Source organism: Durio zibethinus, chromosome 23 (genome assembly GCF_047325235.1).
Source record: "Durio zibethinus cultivar Kanyao isolate XHJ-2024 chromosome 23, ASM4732523v1, whole genome shotgun sequence".
Taxonomy (NCBI): domain Eukaryota; kingdom Viridiplantae; phylum Streptophyta; class Magnoliopsida; order Malvales; family Malvaceae; genus Durio; species Durio zibethinus.
The window spans coordinates 19,117,834-19,126,275 of NC_143184.1; the positions used below are offsets into that span (position 1 = coordinate 19,117,834).

Genomic DNA, 8,442 nt, shown 5'->3' on the forward strand with positions numbered 1-8,442 from the left:
AAGAAGAGTCAAAAGGACTAGTAGGCACGGTTGACACAGTAAAGCCAGTCTTTCTAGAAGGTTGAGCAGCTACCTGTGATCCACCTTTATCCTGTAATTCACAATCCTTCCATTGCACCTTCTCATGACTTTTATCTTTGTAAATAGGCATCGCTGATATTGACTCCAGCTTTGCAGCTGGCTGTGCACTACTCCCACTATCTGCTTCAGTTGTAGGTGTATAAGGAGCCACTCTACTTCCCCTACACTTTCTACACTTCCTGTTATTATTCCCAACTACCACCATCTTATCCTAAGTAGCACCACTCCCATGTGGTTGTGGTGGCACCACTTTGTGCCACTCTTCGTCACTACTATCGTAGCTAGACTCTACATCATCTGCTAACGCGGTTGCGGTGCCTTTCCTGCTCACATGGCGTTCCTCGCAAACATGAGCCAGGACTTGTTCTAAATTGGTGCATAGGGAATTGGCCGTGGCTTTATTTGTTTGTGCCAAGTCTCTCCACAGTTGGTTCTCTTCATATAGACTTTTAACCTTTTCTTGAAGGACCCAGTTTAGTTTCCCCATTTTTTGTATCTTTTCATCTTTTTCTTTCAGTTTCTTCAAAACCCCTTCTTGGATTGCTGTAATCAACATTCTTGATTGACTCTTTCTTCTTTTTTCAAGTTCTAACCTCACTTTTGTTGTATGTTCAGCAATGAGGTGATCAATGTCATGTTGTTGTTGTTGTTGGATTTGAGAGAAGACATCATTATCAAGCACAGATGAAACACTGAAAATATTGTTCTTTTGAGCAACTGAGTATGAATCAAAGCCATTGGTGAACGAATCTCTAGGCTTTTTTCTTGGAGCTGAAGTCGGGATATTCATGTTGTAGGTAAGGCCACTATCAGCTTTATTGATTGAAGTTTTGGTTGAAATATTTAGATCACAAACAAGGGATTGATATAATGGAAAAAGCTGTGAAGCTTCTTGCATTGTATCAACCAAAGGAATACAAGAATCCATCTGGGTATTATATATATTGCCACTCCTTTGATTTGTTTTAATAAAATCTCTGTTGGTGATTAACTGAGGCGCTGGGAAAAGATTCATATGCCGAGCTTCAACTGCCATTGGATAAAGCTGTTGGTTTTTGATCCTTTGCTTTTACGTTTGGTTTGGTTTGGCTTGCTTTGCTAAAGGAAGTGCCTCATTTTTATTCTTTTCTTTTTGGTGCACGAAGGGAAAGGCTGAATCTTTTTCTTGGTTAAAGATCCTTAATACAATCGAGTCTTTGACTGAGATCAATCAATTGCCAAATTGAAATGGAACCAGGGTCTATTCAGACTAGATAATCAGCCTCTTCATCTGACCCTTGAAAGTTGGATTCTTTGATCGAATGAAAGAAGATAGCAATCACCCAGACTGTACCACTTCAAGCAGAATCGTAGCGAGTATGTTACCGACTTTCATAAAGCAACTCACGCCTTTTTGATACTACTCTAAGCGGTCCCCTTGCTAACAGAAGACTGAACCTCTTTTGACTTCACCTTTTTCTTCTCCTATTCGGATTCTTCTTCTATCTTTCCTCCTCTCCCTCAAACTGTGAATCCCCCTGATTTATAAAACCATGCTATTTTTTATAAAGTTTCAGTTCAATTCCATTTAGTCATTAAATGCTAAAGATTAGCATCTAATTATCTTTTCTGATCATCATCAAACTTAATCTCAATCTTTTTTTTTTTAAATAATCAGATAATGAAGATAGAAAAAGAAAATAAACCATAAGTAGACCATAAGATAAAAATTAAAAAATGATAAATATGAAATAAAAATCTGAAATAAAAAAAAATTTACAATCAAACTTAGATCGATTTTAATTGACAAATGACCCCGGACAAAATGGGGTGTCTACAGCTGCCCTTATTTGCACATTTTCTGTGAAATAAAAATTGTGCAAAGACGTAGACACATATTCAAGACTCAACTGGATTATTTTTTTTTGCCTACTTTGTTTTGCTTTTTTTTTTTTTTTAAATTTTGATCAAAGCTCCTCTAAGCAGAGGCTCAACGACTTTGAGAAACATAAACAAAGCTCCCTTAAATAGAGGTAATTTTTTTTTTTATTTTTTGTTTTATTTTTTTTTCAAAGCTCCTCTAAACAGAGGCTCAACGACTTTGGAAAGTAAATTGCTCCTCTAAACAGAGGCACCATGACTTTCAAAAGTAAATTGCTCCTCTAAACAGAGGCACCACGACTTTCAAAAATAAATTAGTCCTCTAAACAGAGGCACCACGACTTTGAAAAATAAATTGCTCCTCTAAACAGAGGCACCATGACTTTGAAAAGTAAATTGCTCCTCTAAACAGAGGCACACAACTTTGAAAAATAAATTGCTCATTAACAATCATGTCCAAAGGAGTTATAGATCATGATTGAAAAAATTTTGTACTGAGAACTCAAAGATTCACAATTTGAGTTCAACATTCATAGGTTCAGATTCGCAAGAACCTTCCAACTTTGTAAGAATTTACTGAAATTTGATTTTTAAGATTTTAGTTTTGTTTAAATTTGCAAGATCTCAAGATTTGCATTTGCAACTTGTAAGACTCACATCAAAGATCCTTATTGGAATTTTGGAGGCTCACATCCAAAAGTTCAAGGCTTTTCAAAGGTTCTCATTTGGTAAACTTGGAATTCATATCCAAAAATCTAAAGCTTTTCATTTGAATTTTGGAAATTCACATCCAAAAGTTCCAAATTTTTCATTAGTTCGAAGAGTCACATTTGATGAACTTTAGGGTTTCACTCCTCAAAGATTCACATTTTGAAACTCAGAGATTCTCATTTGAGTTCTCAAAAATTCTCATTAAAATATTCATAATTTCTTTTTCAAGTGACTTAAAATTTTGCATGAATGAATGTTATGACCAAAGATGCAAATGCTTTCTTAATGATGCAAATGTGGCAACCTATATTCTCATAGTGCCATGCATGTCCAAACAAAGTTTAATCCATCAAATTATGTGTATGTACTATTCAAGCAATGATGCCACCATGATGCATATAATGAGAATGTCAATAATGTCATGAAATCCTAAATAATTGTGGAATATGGTCCTCAAAACTCCACCATTTTGCATGTCTTCCTTGTTCAGTTTCTCAATATTTTAGAATAAGTTTCATCAATCAATCATCACTTGACCACCATTCATAGACTTCTCAGCATTAAAAAATTTTAGAACAAGTTTCATCCACCATCACTAAGTCATTACTCATAGGTGTCTCAGCATTAACTATTCCAAAACAAACTTTATCCATTGATTGTTTTCATCATTCAATCATAACTTGCAAGTCATATTGACCAATTCATCCTTGTACTCATCACTTGGTTATACCACTTTTCAAGATTTGCCCCATCATATTCTTCATTTGGTATCCTTCCAAATCATCTCTTTTAGGTTTCTACCATTTCTTCATTTTGTCACTGCCATCATCTTAGATTTTTTTTCAAATGAATGCAAGACTCTTTTAAGCACATATTCATTCATTCATTCATTATCATTTTAAATCTTGACAAATATAATGTAATCAAGCATTTTCTCAATTCATTATAGAGGTGTAACAATAAGAGAACACAAGGTGAATTATAGTAAAAATAATCAATGAAGATCTATTTTGGTACAAAATAAATGGGAAAGGAAATAAATTGGATACATGTCATTGGGATGAATGGTATGTCCAAACGATGAATATTCAGACAATTTTCAACATTAATCTAGGATTCTTTTTCAAAAACTCATTCCATTTACTGTTGAAGTCATTTTAAACTTGGCGAACTTTGCCCCAATCTTTGAGGGGTCTTCAGATGTCTTTGATCTTCCATCCATATGAACCATTTGACCTGGATCTTTTCCTACCAAAATCACCCTTTCAGGTTTTCAATTTGAATTTCTTTTTTTTATTTTCTCAATTTTTTTCTTCTTTTTTTTCTATTTTTTTTATCATCTTTTTTTCTCATTTTTCATCCATTGTTGATATCTTCCATACATCCAACTTTAGAGCAATGTAGCATGGTTCCATTATTTCATCATGAGCATGCCTTCGCTTAACATATGATCATTCAAGTTAAGCATTCACACTTGATCCAAATGGGCTTTTCAAGGTTGTAATGTAGGTCAATGTGAGGGGTCATAAAAGAAATGGATATAATAGACTCAAAACATATATTAAAAAGGTTCAAGATCGAAGGATCATTTGATGTAACTTGGCATTTTGCCCCCACATCATTTCTCTACTTTTTTTTTCCACACAAAAGATTCTCATTATTTTACCCCAAGTCATATGTGGCATTTATTTATTTATTTTTACATTTTTGAGACCTTTTGTGATATTTTTTCAAAAATTACCCCCTAGTGTAGAGGGTGATCATTGGTTGGGGTTCTTAAAAAAAAATTATAATAGGCTCAAAAGGGTAACAATAAATGGTTTTTCGAATGGTAAAAGAAAGATGTCCATTTTTCATCTCAATTGTGAATGCCTTTCTTGAACATCATCTATTGAACAAAGCTCATGAACTTGTATAAAAGATTGTACATCTTCGAGACATATCTATTTCACCTCCAGTAACAGTTTACTTTTTGCTCAAATCATCTTTTCATATTAATGTGGATGAGTTCTCAAAATTAAATCCCAAAATTATTGTTATCATTAATAACAATGCTTTAGAGTAGTGTAATTTTCAGTGCAATGGCCAGCAATTCTATAGTGGTAGTCATAATGAGCTGAGGATCATACCACTTAGGATGAGGTGGTTTAAGTGGGTCCACATGGCTTAGGGGTAATCAGGTGGCTATTATAGAGCTCTCAGTATAACTCTGTATAAGTCATGAGGATTAGATCAAATACAAGTTTTTCTCAAATAGTTCATTGCTCTCATGAACCACTTTTCAAGCTAATAGGATGAATTTAGGGTCTTACAAGAGTTTGACTGTTAAGGCTGTATATGGGAGCTTGGGGGATAAAAATGGGCTGGTATATGGATGAATTAGGTGGTTGTAGGGGCTAGTTGGTATGGATAAGATGAAGCATTGTTCACAGTAGGATAGTATGAAGAGTAATCTGAGGGTAGATAGGGTTGATATCCCCTGAACTATCTGTCAAAGCCTACAGCTTGAGCTTTAGTCTCTTTCTTCTTTGGTGTCTTCTTGGTTTCTTCTCTTTTCAGCTTGCCATTCTTAATGATTTTGCCTGAGATCACCATGTCAGCAAAATTCTTTGTGGCATTCCCTATCATCTTTTCATAATAGAGGGATTTCAAAGTACTGACAAACAATACGTGGTCTCCTTTTCAGTCAAAAGAGGTTACACTTGAGAAACAATATCCCTCCACCGTTGAGCATATTCTTTGAATGATTCAGTTGCTTTCTTATTCATATTCTGTAAAGAAAGATGATCAAGGGACAAGTCTATTATATGCTGGTATCGACTAATGAAAGTATAAGCCATATCACTCTATGAACCAATACGATTCCTATCTAACTAGACATACCACCTAACAGTAGAGCCAATGAGGCTGTCTTAGAATGCATGCATCAAGAGCTTTTCATTATTGGCATGGGCAGTCATTTTTTGACAATACATAGTAATGTGAATTTTTGGACACTTTGTACCATCATATTTCTCGAACTTCAGCACCTTGAATTTTGAAAGAATAACTACATCAGAAACTAAACAGGGCTTAGCAACATCAACTGAGCTATTAAAACTAACTCTCTCCACTGCTCGTAGCGTTTTCTCTAACATGTTCATCTTTTATTTAGCTTTTAAGGCTTCTAAAATCCCCTTCTCCTTAAGCCTCAACTTTTCTTCTAGATCATCCAAATTAGGGACTAATATTGGTTCTACTACTTTTTCAGTAAAGATAAGAATTGTCTTTGATTTGAAGCTAATGGCATTCTGGGATATGTGTACCCTACAAGATAGGTGAATCGCTGTGGTGGTAAATCTTGTGTAGATTAAGCTTGATGTGGTTCGAAACCAGGAGGGCACAATGGGTCATCCTCCTTCTATTGGCTAGCATTCTCCTCTATTGCCTTCCCTTTAGTTAGCTTGTTCAAAGCCTCTAATATCTTATTCAACTTTTCTTCTAACTTCTCTTGAGCTTTCTCTAATCTCTCGAAATAATTGGAATTTTCTTGTTTCATTTGCCTGGCTCGAGCTCTTGTGTTGTATTGGTGAGTGGAGTTGCTTGGTGGAGCTATCCTTGAACCTTTAGCACCACAATTATGATTAAAAATATTATGCTATGCTTTATGTATGATGCTTTGATGCACGAATGAAATGTACATTTTCCTAAATGAAATCTAATATGAAATGGATGCAAATGATTGTTTTAAAACATGATCATGAAAGTAATGCAGATGCATACAATTAGATAAACAACATAATTAGTTCCATGGATGAAATGAAAGTGATGCTGATGCATAATGTTACTTATGATAATGAAAATGATGCACAAAGTTAAACAATCAAAATGATTAGATAAACATCCTTTTTGTTTCTTAATTTCATGGTATATCTATCATTGGGTAGAAAGGGCTTTATCGTAGGTTTAGGCACTCTTAAGGTTCACTATATGTGATTTAAGGTCAAAGTCTAAAGGTTTTCAAATTGCTCCTTACATCATTATCCATCACAGACTAGTAAGGTACCCTAATCCTCACCCATTACAGGCTACAAGCGAAAAATATTCAATTTAAATGAGAGTATTTTGCTAGCCACTGCGGAGGCATTAGACCTCATGAAAGCAATAGGTACTTTACTCCCTCCTAGAGGGATGGAGCTCGTGTATAGAGCTCATGTTATGCACATGCACATGAATGACATAATTAACAAAGTAAATAAACATGAATGAATAATAATACATATATACAAAAAGGTTCAATTTTATTAGGCTTTTGGATAACACAAATTATTTGCAGGCCTGACTCTCAAAGTCCCTAGTGAAGTCGCCAAGCTGTCATAACGTCTAGATCCGGAGATCTATCGCTAGACATTAACTTTTAGGGAGTCGCCACCAATCTTTTTTATCTAGGTGCGATTGGCCACCTAAAAAATCTGTCCTTTAAGGGAACACCTAAGTTTAAGAGTCCCTAAAAGAATAGGTTCAGGTCTACTAACCAGAACAGGGTTCGGGAGTTCGGTTACGTGTGAGGAAGGTTATAGCACCCTTACAACGCCCATCAAAAAATGGTACCAGCTTAAATTTGTGTTATCCAATTAGCCTTAAAATTTTAGCAAGTAATTAATTATTGAAATTTATCCTTAATTGACTCTAATACTTTTAGCAAAAAATTGAAAAAATTTTCTCACCTCAAGAGTATGCAAGAAAACTACTGTTTCACTTGCAGAGGCTCCATTCGGATTATTTTACATAAAAAAATAAAAAGGAAGAAAAGAATGATTGTTTTTGTGTAGGAAAAATTGATACTTTCAACTTTTCCTAAAATTTAATTTCAAGAAAAATTGATACTTTTAATTTTTCCTCAAAAATCCCTTTGAAAATTTGTCTTTAAGGAAAATTGATACTTTCAACTTTTCTCGAAAAATATTTTTTTTTGAAAACTTTAATTTCAAGGAAAATTGATACTTTCAACTTTTCCTCAAAAATCCCTTTGAAAATTTATCTTTAAGGAAAATTGATACTTTTAACTTTTTTTCAAAAATATTTTTTGAAAACTTTAATTTCGAAGAAAATTGATACTTTCAACTTGTTCTCAAAAATATTTTTTGGAAACTTTAATTTTGAGAAAAATTGATACTTTCAACTTTTCCTCAAAAAATTATTTTTTTGAAAATTTATTTTTAAGGAAAATTGATACTTTCAACTTTTCCCCAAAAATATTTTTTAGGAAATTTATTTTTAAGGAAAATTGATACTTTCAACTTTTCCTCAAAAAAACTTTTTTTGAAAATTTATTTTTAAGAAAAATTGATACTTTCAACTTTTCAGAAAAATTGATACTTTCGACTTTTCCTCAAAAACTCTTTTTTGAAAATTTATTTTTTAAGGAAAATTGATACTTTCAACTTTTCCTCAAAAACCTTATTTTTGAAAATTTATTTTTAAGGAAAATTGATACTTTCAACTTTTCCTCAAAAACCTTTTTTGAAAATTTATTTTTAAGAAAAATTAATACTTTCAACTTTTCCTCAAAAATATTTTTTTTTGAATTTCATTTAAAGGAAATAAAAAAATAAAAATGAAAATAAAAAACGAAAGTGAAATTTAAACCAGTAGCAAATGTTGGAATTGTTATCGGAGCTCCACCAGTACAAAAAATGGATGGCAAAGTTGAAAATGAAGGAGTAACAGATGAACTAAAAAGAAATGTATCAGTTCTAAATATATGAGTTGCAGATGAACTAAATACCAAAGTTGTTGATGAAGTTGGGC

The 8,442-nt window shown here is 33.3% G+C and overlaps 1 pseudogene; it reads right to left on the reverse strand.

The window, feature by feature from the left end:
* Positions 1–277: 277 nt before the first annotated feature.
* Positions 278–1,226, reverse strand: LOC111313225 (BOI-related E3 ubiquitin-protein ligase 1 pseudogene; annotated as a pseudogene).
* Positions 1,227–8,442: the final 7,216 nt, after the last annotated feature.